The sequence below is a fragment of the Vigna umbellata genome, chromosome 5 (assembly GCF_029865625.1).
Source record: "Vigna umbellata cultivar VRB3 chromosome 5, Vumbellata_1.0, whole genome shotgun sequence".
Lineage (NCBI taxonomy): Eukaryota > Viridiplantae > Streptophyta > Magnoliopsida > Fabales > Fabaceae > Vigna > Vigna umbellata.
Genome location: NC_142169.1, coordinates 48218892 through 48237620, shown reverse-complemented (window position 1 = coordinate 48237620; position 18729 = coordinate 48218892). Strand labels below are relative to the sequence as shown.

General features: G+C 37.4%; 1 pseudogene; it reads right to left on the bottom strand.

Annotated features, from left to right (window-relative positions):
* Positions 1-2236: 2236 nt before the first annotated feature.
* LOC148198503 (uncharacterized) lies at positions 2237-17050 on the bottom strand (annotated as a pseudogene).
* Between the last annotated feature and the right edge of the window lie 1679 nt (positions 17051-18729).

The following is an 18729-nucleotide window of genomic DNA, read 5'->3' as shown; positions in this document are numbered from 1 at the left end:
GTTAATCACTATCATCTTTGACCGAGTGTTCCAATGAAAAGAAAAATGTGTGCTGGAATAAAATAAATCTGCACTGCAAAGTGCTAAAGCCATTTTTCATTCCATGAGAAATTAAAAAACGTTAGCAAATGAGAAGGTTTTTCTTTCATTGCCATTCTCCGACTCAAGAACTCAAAACCGAGAAAAATATCAAGTGGTGGCTGGGAGCATCTCTAAGGTCGTGAGTTTCTTATATTGAGGGTGGGGTCCACACAATAAATTAAAAACCCTAACCTAAAAGGCACATGTCCTACAAAATGGGTTCTTTTTACAAAATTGCCCCTAAAAGGGTCCAAAACACCTAATTCTAACTAAGGGCTCCTAGAAAACGAAATTACAACTTTAATTAGAATCTAAATGACTAAATGTTAAGTCTTTGAGTGTGTCACGCCATATCCCTATGCTCTAGATGATGTTTCCACAACTTCCCTGCAACCAGAATTGCACTTAGTCAGCTTAGAAAACCCAAATTAGCACAATTACGAATTTCCGACCAAATTAAGCAGAATTCGGAAAACGGGGAAATAACAGACAATTAAACGCAATTCCCTGGTTTATTTAAGTGCAATAAACTAAATATAATTTCAACAAATAACGACTCATCAAAATAGACCACACTTCGTCTTTTGCACTCCTGGGCAAAACCAAGACGAAAACCAAGGAACTACTCAAACATCAGGGAGGTGACACAGACTCGACAGACAGACAACAAAGACTCCAAAAACAGGAACACAGTTGCACAATTCTCACAAAATCTGGACAGTAAAAGGTATAGGCAGAATCCCACACAGAGTCAATGAAAGCAGATACTCAAAGAATCATCCAAACAGTTCAGTACGAGGAAAACAGTCAATCAGTTCAAGAGATGAATCAAAAGCAACAGAGCCTCACAGATGCACCCAATCAGTGTTTCTCTCAAGTGTTTAAGGTAAATCAATGTCACTCAATGCACTCAAGAAAGCAAACACAAATAGACTTGGCAAGCCTCTAATATCAACACTCAAGCACATACGCATGTTCAAATCAAAAGGTATTTTCATGGTTGTAATGGGCCCAAGGACAAGGGAGGATATATCTAGATAAGAAGCTACAAACCATAAGGAACAGAGGAGCAATGGGGAACAAGTGTAAACACATTGAAACACACTCACAACCTCTAATTCCATCCTCTTCTTGACTCCATTATTCACAATTATTCACAATTTTTTTTTCATTTTTTACTGTTTTTCTGATCTTTTTTTTTCATCCTGTCTCTTTTCTTTACTCTATTCAGCACACAATTTCAAGAGACAAGATACACCACATATTTACAAAAACAAAACAAGAAGAGGAACTAACTAGCCAACTCATCATAATCCCCAAGGAGACCACACTTGTTCCCAAAACACTTCCAAAGCTCCAAAATTCCCTAAGGTTAAGGTAATCATGGTTTTTCACTTAGGGCTAGTGTATGAGCTTCAAAACAGAGAAATGAGGAAAGTATAGGCTCAAAAGGGGTTTTCAAAGGATCAGAACAAGGTGAGCTTATTTGGCTAGAGAGGCTCAAGAACAAAATTGCCTTCATCACTTCCAAACATGCATATCAATCAAGAGTTATCAACAAGAGTCAAGCCAAGGCATATGCGCAAGCAATCAAGAGACATATCACACACAAGAAAGAACATAAAGTGGCTCAAATCTCACACAGGGTAATTGTCACAATCAATTCAACCTCTCAAACATCATAATTGATGAAGTGGCTCCAACTAGACTGACAGATTGAATGCAGCGGGAAGTAAAAATCCAGAGATGGCAGCGGAGATGCAGAGTGAAAGTGCAGTGGTATACGTGATGGTAGAGGAGCTGTTTGGAGGGGGATAACTAGCTCAGGTGGCCTTCCACTGGAAGGAAGCTAGATGGAGAAGGAAAGCTCATTGGGATGACTTTTGGGCAGAGTTTTAGGTGCTGGAAAATGCATCAGCAGATTAAAATTCAATATTCTCAAAAGTATCTTCACAAGGGTGGCTATCATGAATTTATATGTGATCCATGGAGCTGCAACGAGTAAGAAAGGGAATGACCCATGTGTAAAATGTGAAAGATTTATGAAAAATGTGCTTAAAACTAAAGCAGCACGTGAGCTAATGGTGTTGAGGGGCGGAGGTGCTGCTGTGGTGTGCTTAGCAAAGAGTGGTGGTGCAGCTAGCAACTTTGACCATCAACTGGACAGTTTTACCCCTTCTCTTGTTGTCTTCAAATTCCACTTAAATTGAAGGAAAAGAACGTGCCCTGTTGTGTCCATATCTTCAAGCTCTTCTTGAATTCTTCTAGCCATACTTCTAGTAATGGGTCCCTGCCTTAAGTCATCATCTCCTTCCCCTTGAAGAGGATTTGTCCTCAAATCTATTGGTTTGTCTTTGTGAGGACTTATTTTTGTAGAATCCATCAAAGTTCCTCCCGGATCAAATATGAATCTGCCATAATCATCAAAGAAGGTTTCCTAGTTTTGAAAATTTCAATTTCGATACAATAAAGAAACCTTACTTCTTTTGAAATTTTATTTTTGTCTGGAGTTAATTGTAACCACAAAGGTAACAATAACTCAAGTGAATTGCCACATTTTTCAAGTTGTAACATTGTTAAAGATGGAGTGAGAAATTCTTGGAAAGAAAAGTAGAATTTTGAAAACTTAAGGATAGCTGAAAGAAAATTAAAGGATAGAAAACCTCCCCTTAAGAGTCTTGGTTCTATGAGGAGTGTGGATAGAGGTTCTATTTTCCCTTCTTTTCTTCTTTTCTCTTCTCTTTGCTCTTGCTCTCGTTTTTCTTGTTCTCTTTTCTCTTCTTCTTTTCTTTCCTCTTCCTCTCTTTTTCTTCTCTTTATTTCTTCTTTTTCTTGCTCCTTATTGAGCTTCATTTGTGTTTGATCTTTGGCCACCTGGGTAGGTGACAGAGGATGAAGCACAAATTTCTTATCATTTTTGTGAAAAGTTATGGTATTGGTGCGACCATGGTGTGTAGTGTCATTATCAAATTGCCATGGTCTTCCTAATAGGACATGGCAAACTTCCATAGGAACTATATCACAAATAACATCATCTTTGAAGTTTCCTATGGAAATTGCTAATTTAACTTGATTCTTGACTGTTATATCCCCATCTTCATTTAGCTAATGAAGTTTGTAAGGTTTTGGATGGGGTATCACAGTAAGATTCAGTTTTTCAACTAGCCTTGTGCTACAACAGTTACAGCAAGATCCGCTATCAATAATGAGAGAACAATATTTTTCTGCAATTTGACATCTTGTGTGAAAGATGTTCTCTCTTTGTGATAAGTGTTCTGGACTTGGTTGACTATTAAGCACCCTTCTCACCATGAGAAGTGGACCCTCACAAGGATATACTTTCTCTTCATTACCTCTTTCTTGCTCATTCTCACTTTCACTAGGGGTTTCACTTTCACTGCTATATGTGTCACTACCTCTTAAAATGATTGTTCTTCTGGTAGGACATTGAGCAGCTATGTGACCCCTACCCAAACATTTAAAACACTTGATTCGAAGGAGGTGGTCATCCTTTGTGAAGATTCAAAGGAGGTGTAAGTTCATCTCTTGTGGTTTCAAGAGAGGTGGTAATTTCTAAACTGTTACAAATTGTTTTTCTGTGTGACTAATATTTGTAACTGTTTTGTGATAGTGAAAAAGGTTTATCTTGTTTGAGATAAGCGACTAGACGTAGGATCCTAGTGATCTGAACCAGGATAAAATCACCTGTGCAATTTTTCTCTTTCCCTTACTCTGTTATTTACATTCAATTATCTGCTTAGTAAGAAAGAATTGAGAGAAAAATATTAAAAAGGCATAATAAGAGAATATAACCAATTCACCCCCCCTCTTGGTTTGTTACCACGCTAATAATTCCGCTGCAGCGATTCTAACAATTGGTATCAGAGCTTGCTTTGATAGTCATTCAAATGGCAGGATCACATCAAACCTTTGCAGAGGGTGCTTCAATCAATAGACCCCCACTATTCATAGGTGAGAACTATGTGATGAGAGGGTCGCACCTCTCACAAAAGTTGTGCATAAAAGAATGCAGTATAGTGCTAGGACATGACTCCTAGGTCGTCTCTCAAGGACCAAATTTGGTTCAAGTCTCAGGTCAAACACGCAGTGGGGGGGGGGGGTTTGTGAAAAGTTTGTGAATGCGGATGAACTAAATTAAAACTTGAAAATCGAACACAACCGAATATAATTGAAAACACTAAAATAAATGAACAAAGCATGAAGAACGAACGATCCTACAGATGACCGAACGGTTTCTAAACTTGGAAATGCAAGAAGATAAAGAAGTCGAACAAAACAGAATAGACAGCATAGTGAGTGGAAGCAATAAACCGAACATGATATTCAACATTAAAGTGAAAAGTGCTCGAACCAAATTAAAATGCAACATTGAGTTTAAAAGTGAAAGGCAAAAAAAAAAAAGGCAAATCCATCACATATAATATAAAAGTAACTTTTGTTCAAGTGTGAAGACAATAAAAATAAAACCTATTGGACTTTATCTTGACCGTGTGCCAGCTTCCAGCAAAATGAATCAGCCCTCCTTTTGAATCACCATGCAGCACTTCATCCAAACCGTGACACCAATTCCATTTTTCCAATTAAAAATGAAAACCGAGAGTTGCTGGACGGGACACCACTTAAAAGAAATGCAACTAATAAGCTAATAAATGAAAGAAACGTGAATCAATTGAAGCGGGAATAAAGCTTGGAAGAAAATTACATTTCACTTTTTTTTTAATGCAATGAGTCAGCAAATTTAAGCACCGTGCAACTGGAATAAATTAGAAAAATGCTTGAGCTAAACAATTAATATAATAGAGAAATGATGCAGAAATTGCAAAGCTGAATACGGCAACTACAAAACAAAGTTGACTGCAAAGCATAAAATGTTGGACGTGGCCTCTCCCTAGGCTGGACATCACTCCACACATCTCCAAATAAAATCAGCGCTGGCTAAAATAAGAAATCACCTTCATTTCTAATAAAATAAAATGCATTCCAGGACTTAAACCTTGCTGAAATAAATTGTGTGCATCACCCAAAATCCATCACCGTGTGAGCCTTTTCTCCAAGCAAAAATAAGACAATAAACCAAAAGGGTGTAGCAGCGTTCAAAGCAAAAACAAGAAAAATGAGTGTCGGCTGTATTTCCCTAAACCAAAAAAAAATATAAGCTCCCCCAAGATGTCACCGTACAGCCTTCCAAGTGTAGATCAAGTAGCGTGCGTGGTGCTCCCTTGTTGTGACAGCACCTTCTTCCAGCACCATTCTTTTCTTCAACCGTAGCCCTCCATCTCTTTGGCTGTCTCCTTTTCTTTCGTGTCCAACCCAGTCATTTAAACATCAATCAACAGTTTACATAAAAACCAAATGAAAAAGGTAATGAGATTCAGCAGAAGAAAAATAAAAACTTCAGCTCTTCTTTTCATCCCATAGAATCTAACGCTCAAAACACCAAAGACCAAAATGAGCTGCAGCTGCTCCTACACCATCCAGCCAGCTCCTTCCCGTGAACTCCATTCCTCTCCGTATCCTCCCTCCAGCTCTCTCTCACTCACTGCCCTCTTGAACCAGCACCACTGCTGCATCCAGCTCAACGTGCAGCACCTCCTACACCATCCAGCTCAACCATTCTCCATCCCGTAACCTTTTCTTTTCTCCAGTTCCATTTTCTTCCTTACCCTACACTACTCTCTGGAACTTAAGTGTTGGACTCTGCTCTTTCATTCTCGGACAATCCAGCGTGGACGCTACTGGATGTGTTTTTTTATTTCTTCACGCACCACCCCCTTTTTGCTGCTTCAACCAACGTGCTCCTTGCCTTGCTACTTGACCTACGTGGATTCTCTGCTGCTGCGTGAAGGATGGACCGCGTGGTGCTCCAATTGCTGGATGTGTGATGAAGCCCGTGAGCTGCCAATTTTGCTATTAAAATTAGAAACAAAGTATTCCTCTCCAAAAGGTGCTAGACGTGGCAGCTTTATGCTCTTCATTAATCATGCTTCCAAGTGGTGGTCCCAACTTTGATTCCAAAATATGTGAGGTTTTGGTGTGTGTGCCAACGTGAGTTGTCCATGGGGCCATGCTATTATTTTCCAATCAATTTTGAGACAGCCGTGAAAACTCCACATGATACCAATTCCAATTTTAAAATCCAAAAGCCTTCCATGTGGGCCGTGATCATGTGGCTGTTTTTCTTTTTCTTTGCTATTCAATAAAGCCAAGCTGTTGTATGCCTTGTTTAAGAGTGTTGGGAGGTTTTAGCATTGTCCAATGATCAATTCCAGCCACCACAATTACTAAACAGCAAGCAAACAATGCAAACAGATTAGAAATCACTCAAACAGTAATCACTGGACTGACATATGAGAGTAAAATAAATACTGGGAACAGCACAGAACGAATTTGAACAAAGTAAAAACTATACGTTAAAATAGACATCCAGACGAAACTATGAAAAAAAATTGCATGGAAAACGGATAAGAATTGAACTCAAACGAAGACACACAAGTTGACACAACATTCACGCGGCAGCCAGCGAAAATAAAAATGGCTAAGATGCATTGGCTCAATTGCCATTTCTCATTTAGCTTTCAAATGTCCCAAAAAGTTATCCAAAATTTTCCCGTAATTAATAATGCAAAATAATAAGCTCAGATAATTCAAATTAGTTAAAATAAGAATTTCCGATCAAATTAAGCACAATTAGGAAAAACAGGAAAATACCGGACGTTTAAGCATAATTCCCCGACTAATTCTAGCACATTAAACTAAGTGAAGTGAGGAAAATATTGGTTCATCAAAATAGACCACACTTAGTCTTTTGCACTCCTGGGCAAAATCAAGACGCAAATCAAGGAATAGTTCAAAGGACTTTTAAGAAGGTGACACAACGTCGACACACAGAAAATAAAGACTCACAAGGAAACAAACAGAATTACACATTCCTCAAGAAATCTGGACAAAGAAAAGAGGTAGACAATATCCAACTCAGAATCAGAGAAAGCAGATACTCATGAAATTATCCAAGCAATTCAAATCATGACAAAATGATCAATCAGCTCAAAAGGTGAATCAAAAGTAACAAAACCTCACAGATGCACTATCAGTGTTTCTCTCAAGTGTTTAAGGTAAATCAATGTCACTCAATGCACTCAAGAAAGCAATCACAAATAGACTTGGCAAGCCTCTAATATCAACACTCAAGCACATACGCATGTTCAAATCAAAAGATCTTTTCATGGTTGTAATGGGGCCAAGGACATGGGAGGATAACATATGGATGAGAAGCTATAAACCAAAAGAAATAGAGGAGCAATGGGGAACAAGTGTAAACACATTCAAACACACCCACAACCTCTAATTCAATCCTCTTCTTGACTCCATTATTCACAAATTTTTTTTTTCTCATTTTTTTGCACTTTTTTTTTTCATCCTATCTCTTTTCTTTTCTCTCTTTAGCACACAACTATAAGAGACAAGATATAAATCATATTTCTAAAAACAAAACAAGAAGAGGAACCAACTAGCCAATTTATCAGAATCCCCAGGGAGACCACACTTGTTCCCAAGACACTTCCAAAGCTCCAAAATTCCCTAAGGTTAAGGTAATCATGGTTTTTCACTTAGGGCTAGTGTATGAGCTTCAAAACAAAGAAATGAGGAAAGTATAGGCTCAACAAGGGTTTTCAAAGAATCAGAACAAGGTAAACTTATTTGGCTAGAGAGGCTCAAAAACAAAACTGCCTTTATCACTTCCAAACATGCATATCAATCAAGAATTATCAACAAGAGTCAAGCCAAGGCATATGTGCAAGCAATCAAGAGACATATCACACACAAGAAAGAACATAAAGTGGCTCAAATTCTCACACAGGGCATTTGTGTCACAATCAATTCAACTCTCAAACATCATGATCATCTTCCAAGCAAAGAAAAGCAAGGATTTCAAACAAATCAGAGTATCAATGAAGTGAAAGACACATCTACAACCTAAACAAAGTCCAGAAATCAAGAGAAACATGTAAAACTGTACACAAGACACGACAAAAATAACCTAGAAAAGAAAAAATTTAACCAAGAAAACAAAAACTAACGAAGAAAATTAAAAATCTCCCCCAATAAATAGACCACACTTAAACTACACAGTGTCCTCAATGTGTCATAAGCATAAGATCAGAAATCATAACAGTCAACAGATCATGGACAAGTGCAATAAAAGTAGGGAAAGGGGGAGAAGAGAGAAAGAAAACTCCCCTGATCATGGTGGCAGTTGCCAATTTTGGACTTTCAGGGAGATGTTTTCCGCCATAGTATCGAGCAAGGAGGTTTTGAGGACGAACTGCTTCATCCTCCAAATCTGATCTAGCAGTGAAATGTTTTCCACAGCTGGATCTATGCACTGATTGTTGATGAGCGGGTTCAGCTGGTGCTTATTGATCTTGAAGCTTTTGTTAGTGTGAGCACCTTTGTTGTCCACTGTGGGTGTTTGTTGATCAAATTCATTTGTACCTCCTGCAATAGGGTTAGTGCAATGTGGCTCTACAGAAATTTCATGCAGGGGTAGAACACCCAATCCCAGTGTAACAGGCTGAACCTCAGATACATCCTTAGAACATGAATCAATCCCCAAATTAAAAGTAATATCAATAACAGACTTAGATTCATGTTCAGTGCATTGAGAATAAACATCTGGATGTGATATCAAAAAGTGGTTCTCATCATGCACAGAGGGAGAATTAAAAACATGTTCAACAACAATATGATCATCAACATACCTCTCAACAGCATAATTATGAACGACATAATCATGAACATAATCATCACTGACATAATCATACTGAGGTATACTTACCTCCTCTTCCTTGAAGATTGGTAGAGTGTGGGAAGATGAAAGTGATCTACCTGGCTCAGAATTACTGCTTATTTCTGCCTGCTCCTCAAAATAATCATCAGTCTCCTTAGGTGCAAGGGTAGGGACATAGGATGATGGGAAAGTAGATGGCATAGTAGTAACCTCATGACTCTTCTCCCCATCTTATATGTTGATGCCACTATCATCATCATCTGGAATCTGAACAGTCTGAAATGGTAACTCTGAATCTTGATACTGTTCCTCAGTGAGTTGAGTGGCCATCTGCCCTATCTGATCAGTCATACTCTGAATGGCAGCTCCTATTTCTTGTTGGAACTGCATGTTCTCTTGCTGAAACTGAAGGTTCTGCATGGTCATCTGCTCCAACAACTCCTGCAATGTAGGCTCAGAAGTAGAAGGCTGAGGAGCTATTTGGGCAGGAGCATCATATTGCTGACTCTGATATTGCTGGACTGGAGGAGGCATGAAAGTACTCTGCAATGGTGGTTCTTGATATTGATGCTGTGGAGCATTATACCATCCCAAAGTAGGGTCATTCCATCCAAGACCGTTGCTGTAAGCATATTGCACAAGGGAAAATTTGCTCAGAAACTGATGCTCAAGATATCCCCAATCGGTAACGGATCTCAGAGGAAGAGAGTCTTTCCAATCCTTAGCTGCTCCTTGTAATGAATGCGGAAATGCGCTCAAGAAAATGTAATCAAAAGGGACATCTGGAGGCTTCATTGAAGAGCACATGATGTGGAGCTCCTCCAAATGTCTGTGTGGGCATTCTCCTGCAAAACCATGAAACTTAGGCAGCAAATGTATCAGTCCAGGGGTGAGATCGCAATGAAGATCATCCTCCTTAAGTGAAACCGGCTCACAAAGAGCACTCTCAGAAATTAGAGGATGAGTCGTATTGTTCTCAACATAGAAATCAGCAGAATATGAATTACAATCAGAGTAACATGCAGAAGGAGAATCATAATCAGAGGTACTAGCAAAACAAGCAGTGTTCATGAAATCAAAATAGGTAGACATGGAAAAAGAAGAATACTAAAAATCACGAAACAAATAAAACACAACACAATTGAACATGCGACACGTACACACAAAACAAAACATCACATCACATCACATCACAACACAAGACAAAACACAACACACACAAACACAACAAAAACCTAAGACCGAACCATTGGTCCCCGGCAACGGCGCCATTTTGATGAGAGGGTCGCACCTCTCACAAAAGTTGTGCATAAAAGAATGCAGTATAGTGCTAGGACATGACTCCTAGGTCGTCTCTCAAGGACCAAATTTGGTTCAAGTCTCAGGTCAAACACGCAGTGGGGGGGGTTTGTGAAAAGTTTGTGAATGCGGATGAACTAAATTAAAACTTGAAAATCGAACACAACCGAATATAATTGAAAACAGTAAAATAAATGAACAAAGCATGAAGAACGAACGATCCTACAGATGACCGAACGGTTTCTAAACTTGGAAATGCAAGAAGATAAAGAAGTCGAACAAAACAGAATAGACAACATAGTGAGTGGAAGCAATAAACCGAACATGATATTCAACATTAAAGTGAAAAGTGCTTGAACCAAATTAAAATGCAACGTTGAGTTTAAAAGTGAAAGGCAAAAAAAAAAAAGGCAAATCCATCACATATAATATAAAAGTAACTTTTGTTGAAGTGTGAATACAATAAAAATAAAACCTATTGGACTTTATCTTGACCGTGTGCCAGCTTCCAGCAAAATGAATCAGCCCTCCTTTTGAATCACCATGCAGCACTTCATCCAAACCGTGACACCAATTCCATTTTTCCAATTAAAAATGAAAACCGAGAGTTGCTGGACGGGACACCACTTAAAAGAAATGCAACTAATAAGCTAATAAATGAAAGAAACGTGAATCAATTGAAGCGGGAATAAAGCTTGGAAGAAAATTACATTTCACTTTTTTTTAATGCAATGAGTCAGCAAATTTAAGCACCGTGCAACTGGAATAAATTAGAAAAATGCTTGAGCTAAACAATTAATATAATAGAGAAATGATGCAGAAATTGCAAAGCTGAATACGGCAACTACAAAACAAAGTTGACTGCAAAGCATAAAATGTTGGACGTGGCCTCTCCCTAGGCTGGACATCACTCCACACATCTCCAAATAAAATCAGCGCTGGCTAAAATAAGAAATCACCTTCATTTCTAATAAAATAAAATGCATTCCAGGACTTAAACCTTGCTGAAATAAATTGTGTGCATCACCCAAAATCCATCACCGTGTGAGCCTTTTCTCCAAGCAAAAATAAGACAATAAACCAAAAGGGTGTAGCAGCGTTCAAAGCAAAAACAAGAAAAATGAGTGTCGGCTGTATTTCCCTAAACCAAAAAAAAATATAAGCTCCCCCAAGATGTCACCGTACAGCCTTCCAAGTGCAGATCAAGTAGCGTGCGTGGTGCTCCCTTGTTGTGACAGCACCTTCTTCCAGCACCATTCTTTTCTTCAACCGTAGCCCTCCATCTCTTTGGCTGTCTCCTTTTCTTTCGTGTCCAACCCAGTCATTTAAACATCAATCAACAGTTTACATAAAAACCAAATGAAAAAGGTAATGAGATTCAGCAGAAGAAAAATAAAAACTTCAGCTCTTCTTTTCATCCCATAGAATCTAACGCTCAAAACACCAAAGACCAAAATGAGCTGCAGCTGCTCCTACACCATCCAGCCAGCTCCTTCCCGTGAACTCCATTCCTCTCCGTATCCTCCCTCCAGCTCTCTCTCACTCACTGCCCTCTTGAACCAGCACCACTGCTGCATCCAGCTCAACGTGCAGCACCTCCTACACCATCCAGCTCAACCATTCTCCATCCCGTAACCTTTTCTTTTCTCCAGTTCCATTTTCTTCCTTACCCTACACTACTCTCTGGAACTTAAGTGCTGGACTCTGCTCTTTCATTCTCGGACAATCCAGCGTGGACGCTACTGGATGTGTTTTTTTATTTCTTCACGCACCACCCCCTTTTTGCTGCTTCAACCAACGTGCTCCTTGCCTTGCTACTTGACCTACGTGGATTCTCTGCTGCTGCGTGAAGGATGGACCGCGTGGTGCTCCAATTGCTGGATGTGTGATGAAGCCCGTGAGCTGCCAATTTTGCTATTAAAATTAGAAACAAAGTATTCCTCTCCAAAAGGTGCTAGACGTGGCAGCTTTATGCTCTTCATTAATCATGCTTCCAAGTGGTGGTCCCAACTTTGATTCCAAAATATGTGAGGTTTTGGTGTGTGTGCCAACGTGAGTTGTCCATGGGGCCATGCTATTATTTTCCAATCAATTTTGAGACAGCCGTGAAAACTCCACATGATACCAATTCCAATTTTAAAATCCAAAAGCCTTCCATGTGGGCCGTGATCATGTGGCTGTTTTTCTTTTTCTTTGCTATTCAATAAAGCCAAGCTGTTGTATGCCTTGTTTAAGAGTGTTGGGAGGTTTTAGCATTGTCCAATGATCAATTCCAGCCACCACAATTACTAAACAGCAAGCAAACAATGCAAACAGATTAGAAATCACTCAAACAGTAATCACTGGACTGACATATGAGAGTAAAATAAATACTGGGAACAGCACAGAACGAATTTGAACAAAGTAAAAACTATACGTTAAAATAGACATCCAGACGAAACTATGAAAAAAAATTGCATGGAAAACGGATAAGAATTGAACTCAAACGAAGACACACAAGTTGACACAACATTCACGCGACAGCCAGCGAAAATAAAAATGGCTAAGATGCATTGGCTCAATTGCCATTTCTCATTTAGCTTTCAAATGTCCCAAAAAGTTATCCAAAATTTTCCCGTAATTAATAATGCAAAATAATAAGCTCAGATAATTCAAATTAGTTAAAATAAGAATTTCCGATCAAATTAAGCACAATTAGGAAAAACAGGAAAATACCGGACGTTTAAGCATAATTCCCCGACTAATTCTAGCACATTAAACTAAGTGAAGTGAGGAAAATATTGGTTCATCACTATGCATTCTGGAAGGTAAGAATGCAAATATTTATTGAATCTATTGATTGTGAAATTTGGGATGTTATTGCATCTGGTTCTTCTGTTCCTACTAACAATATACAGGAAACAAAGCCCCGTGGTCAATGGACCATTGAAGAAAAGAAAAGAATTCAGAATGATGTAAAAGCTCGGAATATTATTGCATCAGCATTGACTGTTGATGAGTTCTACAGGGTTTCTGTCTGCAAAACTGCTCAAGAAATGTGGGACGTGCTTAGAGTGACACATGAAGGAATGGATGACGTAAAGAGGGCAAGAAAGAACTCCCTAATTCAAGAGTATGAAATGTTCCGGATGAAGCAAGGAGAAACAATTTCTGACGTTCAAAAACGCTTCACCAACATTGTCAATCATCTCATTGGACTAGGTAAGTCATTTGATACTGATGAATTAAACATTAAAATCTTGAAGTCTTTAGACAGGTCGTGGCAACCTAAGGTGACTGCAATCTCGGAGTCACAAAATCTCAACACCATGACTATGGCGGCACTTTTTGGAAAGTTGAGGGAACATGAACTTGACCTCGGAAGACTAGATGAAGAAGAAGCAAAAGCAAAAACCAAGAAAAAGAGTCTAGCCTTGAAATCTGAGGTAGAAAGGAGCAAGAGCAAAATGGAAGATGAAGATTCAGAAGATGAAGAAAATTTGAGACTCATGATAAAAAGGCTCAACAGGTTCATGAAATCAAAAGACAAAGGAAGATTAAAATTCGAAAAGAAAGAAAATCAAGGATCTTCCTCACACTATAAATGTTATGGTTGCGGAGAAATGGGGCACTTAAAAGCGGACTGCCCAAATCAAAAAAAGAATGAAGAAATAAAGGAAAAGAAAAACTTCAAGAAAAAGAAAGCCTACATCGCATGGGACGATGACAACGAAACAATTTTCGATTTGAGCGAATCTGATGAAGAAGCAAACATTTGTTTAGTGGTGAACGACGACGCTGGAAGCCAAGTAAGTACATCTAGCGATTCTGATAATTATAGTCAAATTAGTGAAGATGAATTGCATGAAACTTATGCTGCTTTAATAGTAGAATCTGAAAAATTAGATAAAGCTCATAAGAAATTGAAAAAGGATTTCAAAAATTTAAAATTAAATTTTGAAAATATTTCTGAAGAAAATAAAAATTTGAAATCAGACTTTGAAAATATTCTTGAAGAAAATAAAAATTTAAAATTAAATTTTGAAAATATTTTTGAAGAAAATAAAGATTTGAAAAATAAAGTTTTATTTTTTGAAAAGGGTAAATTTACTAGTAGTGATGAATGTGCTTCTTGTGAAAATTTTAAGAAACTACTAGAACACACAACCTTAGGAGAATGTAGTAAAAATAACGAAAATAAGGTTGTTAAAAATAAGTATGTTCCTAAAATTAAAAATAAACATAATAATAGAACCCGTAAAACATGGGTAGAAAAAGGAACAACTTATAGGAACACAAACTTTGTATCATGCTTTTATTGTATGAAAAAGGGTCATACTTCAAATAAATGTAAAATTAAGCATTATGGTGTTCCAAGTGGTAGATATGTTTGGGTTGTAAAATGATTTCTTTTTTCTAAATCTAACCCAAAGGACCCATACAAGTAGTTGGGTACCTATTGTTTAATATTTAGAATTTCTTTAAAACAAAATTTAAGAAAATTTTATTCCAAGGCCGATGAAACTATTTTTTTGGATATCTTCTAATATACAAAGCATATATAGTTTTCAATCGGAAAACATTTGAAATAGAAGAATGTGTGCATGTTGTCTTTGATGAAATTGTAGACCTTGAGGCAAAACCTCTTGAGTCAGTTGAATTAGATGCAGGCAATGATGAAGATTTGTAGAAGACAACAAATGAAACGAAGAATGATGACAATCCTCAAGATGAAGATCTAAACAAAATATGGAAACAACCTAGAGGATTATCATTACGAAGTTGGAGGCATATCTACAGGGGTAAACATTAGAAGAGATCTAGGAATTTTTTAGAAATATCTTAGGATTGCATTTTTTTAAAATTTCTATCTTATATAGTTCAATATATGATTAAACAATGTTTTATAAGTTCTTTATCCTAAAAATATTTGCTTTATATATCCTTTTGTGCATGTTTGAATGAATCTTTAAATTTAAAATATTTTTAGCTCATATGCATACTTGCTTTTATTAAGGGGGAGTATTATCTTAGGAGGAGAACATCAAACACAACTTTTTAATTATGATCAAAAAGGGGGAGAAAATGTTTAAAGCTTATTTGCCTATTTGTGCTATTTGTGCTATTTGTGCTTATTCACTAATGCACTTTCTCTTCCGTAAGTTGTGTTTTATCCAGATTATTACTAAAAGCTTTAAATCAAAGGAGTTTTTGATCATCATCAAAAAGGGGGAGAATGTTAGCAAAATGATGAAGATGAAGTTTTGATGATGTCCAAATCAAGTCAAGAGAAATCAAGATTCAAGATGTTATGAAGACTTGTATTGCTATGGAAAGCTTTTGTAATAATTGTAGTTTAGTGTCTAGGACTTAGATTTTTAGTAGTTTTGATTCCATGTAATTTTATATTATATATTATATATTTTATGTCCTGAGTCAAATCGCACTGTATTAATCGATTAAAACAAGTATTAATCGATTAAAACAGAGGCTGGCCCTGAAAACCCAAGTGCCACTAGAATAATCGATTAAAGTGTATAATAATCGATTAGCTAATCGATTAATCTTGAGAATAATCGATTAACACTGACCGTTGGGGTTTTCAGATTTGAAAAACTAGCCGTTGTACTCATTTTAATCGATTAATACTTATGTTAATCGATTAAATGCGTTAGATGGCCTGTTTTCGAAGAATGGAAGGGTATTAGGCTGAGTCTATAAAATGGCTCACTCTTTATCTCAAAAATAACTCTTCCCTTGTGCAAAAGATCTCTGAACTCTTTGAGAACTCTGTGAGATTGTTGAAGCTAAGGAAACTCTTGTCTGCAAGTCCTGAAGTGGTACTGTGGTGACAGAGGAATAGCTTGTTCATCCTTGGTGTGTCTGAGGAAGTGTCTAGAAGAGGATCATCCTTCGTGAAGCATTCGAAGGAGGTGGTCATCCTTTGTGAAGATTCAAAGGAGGTGTAAGTTCATCTCTTGTGGTTTCAAGAGAGGTGGTAATTTCTAAACTGTTACAAATTGTTTTTCTGTGTGACTAATATTTGTAACTGTTTTGTGATAGTGAAAAAGGTTTATCTTGTTTGAGATAAGCGACTGGACGTAGGATCCTAGTGATCTGAACCAGGATAAAATCACCTGTGCAATTTTTCTCTTTCCCTTACTCTGTTATTTACATTCAATTATCTGCTTAGTAAGAAAGAATTGAGAGAAAAATATTAAAAAGGCATAATAAGAGAATATAACCAATTCACCCCCCCTCTTGGTTTGTTACCACGCTAATAATTCCGCTACAGCGATTCTAACACTCACTAGTGCGAGTATGTGAAGAGGATTCCTGTTTGGGTTTTTCAACTATATTGGCTAGAGGTTTGAGGGGTTCTTTTTCTTTTACAATCTTCTGTTCAAAGGGGGATTGAAATCTTTTAACAGAAGCTTTTCTCAAATTTTGTTGTTCTACCTTTATACACATTTGAACAAGATCATTCAAATCTCTATAAGGTAGTAGTTCAACCCTATCCCTGATATCAAGATTCAACCCACTCAAAAATCTGGCCAAGGTAGTTTCCTCGCTTTCTGTGATTCCTGCCCTCATCATGTATAGCTCCATCTTTTGTCTGTATTCTTCAACAGACATAGACTGTTGTTGTAATCTTTGGAGCTTATCCATGAGTTCTCTTTTGTAGTAGGAGGGTATGTGCCTTTTCCGAAGGGCATTTGTAAGCTCATTCCAATATTTTATTGGAGGAAGTCGCTGTCTTAGTCTCTCTTGGACTGTAGTAGTCCACCAGTACATTGCATACCCTTGAAAACTTAGGGTAGCAAGAGAGAATTTTCTTTCTTCTCCTACTTGATGGCAAGCAAAAATTTGCTCTACCTTCATTTCCCAATCTAGGTAAGCCTCAACATTATCTTTTCCATGAAAATGAGGCAATACCACATTAACTTCCTTAGGAGGAGGAGGATTTTCAAATTCCCTCCTGTGTCTTCTTGATGAAGAGGGTTGATGATAATATTCTCCTACTCTTAAGGCCTCTTTTTCATATTGGGACTCTCCACTATAACTTCTCTCCCTATTTTGAATTTGTTCCTCTCTCAAAAGTTTCAACTCATTTTCAACCATGGCACTATGTAGCTCTCTTTGGACTTTTTCTTGACTTATTTTTCTCTCAATCTCATTGAGTTGATTGACTAGAGTTTGGAATGAAAATTGATCTTTGGGAGGTTCACTAATTCTAGGGGATTGTCTTCCAGACATTTTGATGAACTTAAAAATTTTCTTGAAGTAAAGACTAGAAGTTTTTCACTTGAGGACAATATTCCAGGTAAGAGAGGTGAACCGTATAGGTTGCTTAAATACCAAGTCTTGCCTTGCCAAATATATCCCTAGTTACTTACTAAAAGTCTTTAAATCAAAATTACCTCTAGATTCATTAAATGTTTAAAGACACACTCAAACTCAAAGAAAACTAGACCCTAAATGCGGACTTCTAAGACTTCCTATGCGAAACTTGCAAAAATAAAACCAAATTAAAGGTGAGGTCTCCTAGGTGAGGCTTAAACTTTTTGGATCTAAGACACACTCACCGTCTACCAATTTTAAAATGATGAGACTTTAAGTCAAGTTAGCAAATGAGGGAAGAACACTTATGAGCTCTTCCACTTCACTTGCTTGAAATGGCCAACTTACAAGAATGGAAAAGAAAATCAAAAAACAATACAATGGAAACAACAAAACAAAAAAAATTGTGAGAACACAAGGTAGTTTAATGTGGCAGCTTTGGTTGCTCTCAAACAAGAATTGAATCAGAAGTCATTCATGCAAATCTTTCAGCTGCAAAGTGAAAATATGCTGCTGTTTGCAGCCACCAGAAATTATGCAGACCAGTGAAAACGTGGTCCTGTTGCACCAAAAATCAACTCCAATGTTGATCTTTCCTTGCTCCAATCCACTGCCTAAGATGCTACCAGTGTTATAGGACCACCTGAAATACTTATGCACCCAACAAAGAACTCAAAAGAACCACCATCAATCAGTTATTAAGCCAGAAAATCAACACTGCTGCTGCCAGAAAACTGTTAAACCAGAATGCACAACTGTAGTTTTATCAAACAGCTTATGTGCAGGATTTTCAAACAACTTAAATCAATCAATTAATCGGTTTCCAATGACTGGTGGCACTCAAATTGAACTTAGGAAAGGATCTAGAGTGGATTTGAAAAGCAAGAAACAAAGATAAGTTGCAGCTATGATCAATTCGAAACCAAATTTAAACTAGGCAAAGTGTTTGAATAAATGCCTAGCAGAAGGTTGAAAAATGTGCATCAGAGTTTAAAATTTGCTTGGCACTGGTTCACACAGCTTTTTAAAATGTAGTATATTGTTAATTTTCAATGTTGCACTTCTTTATAATCACTTGAACCAAGCTTTTGCTACCAAATTGAAACTAACTTTGATGCAGTAATCACAACAAGCTTTCAAAAACAAATCTGTAACTATACCAGAAAAAAATGCTTAAAAATTGGTGGTTTGAATGGTCATTTTGCACAAACGAATTTGGA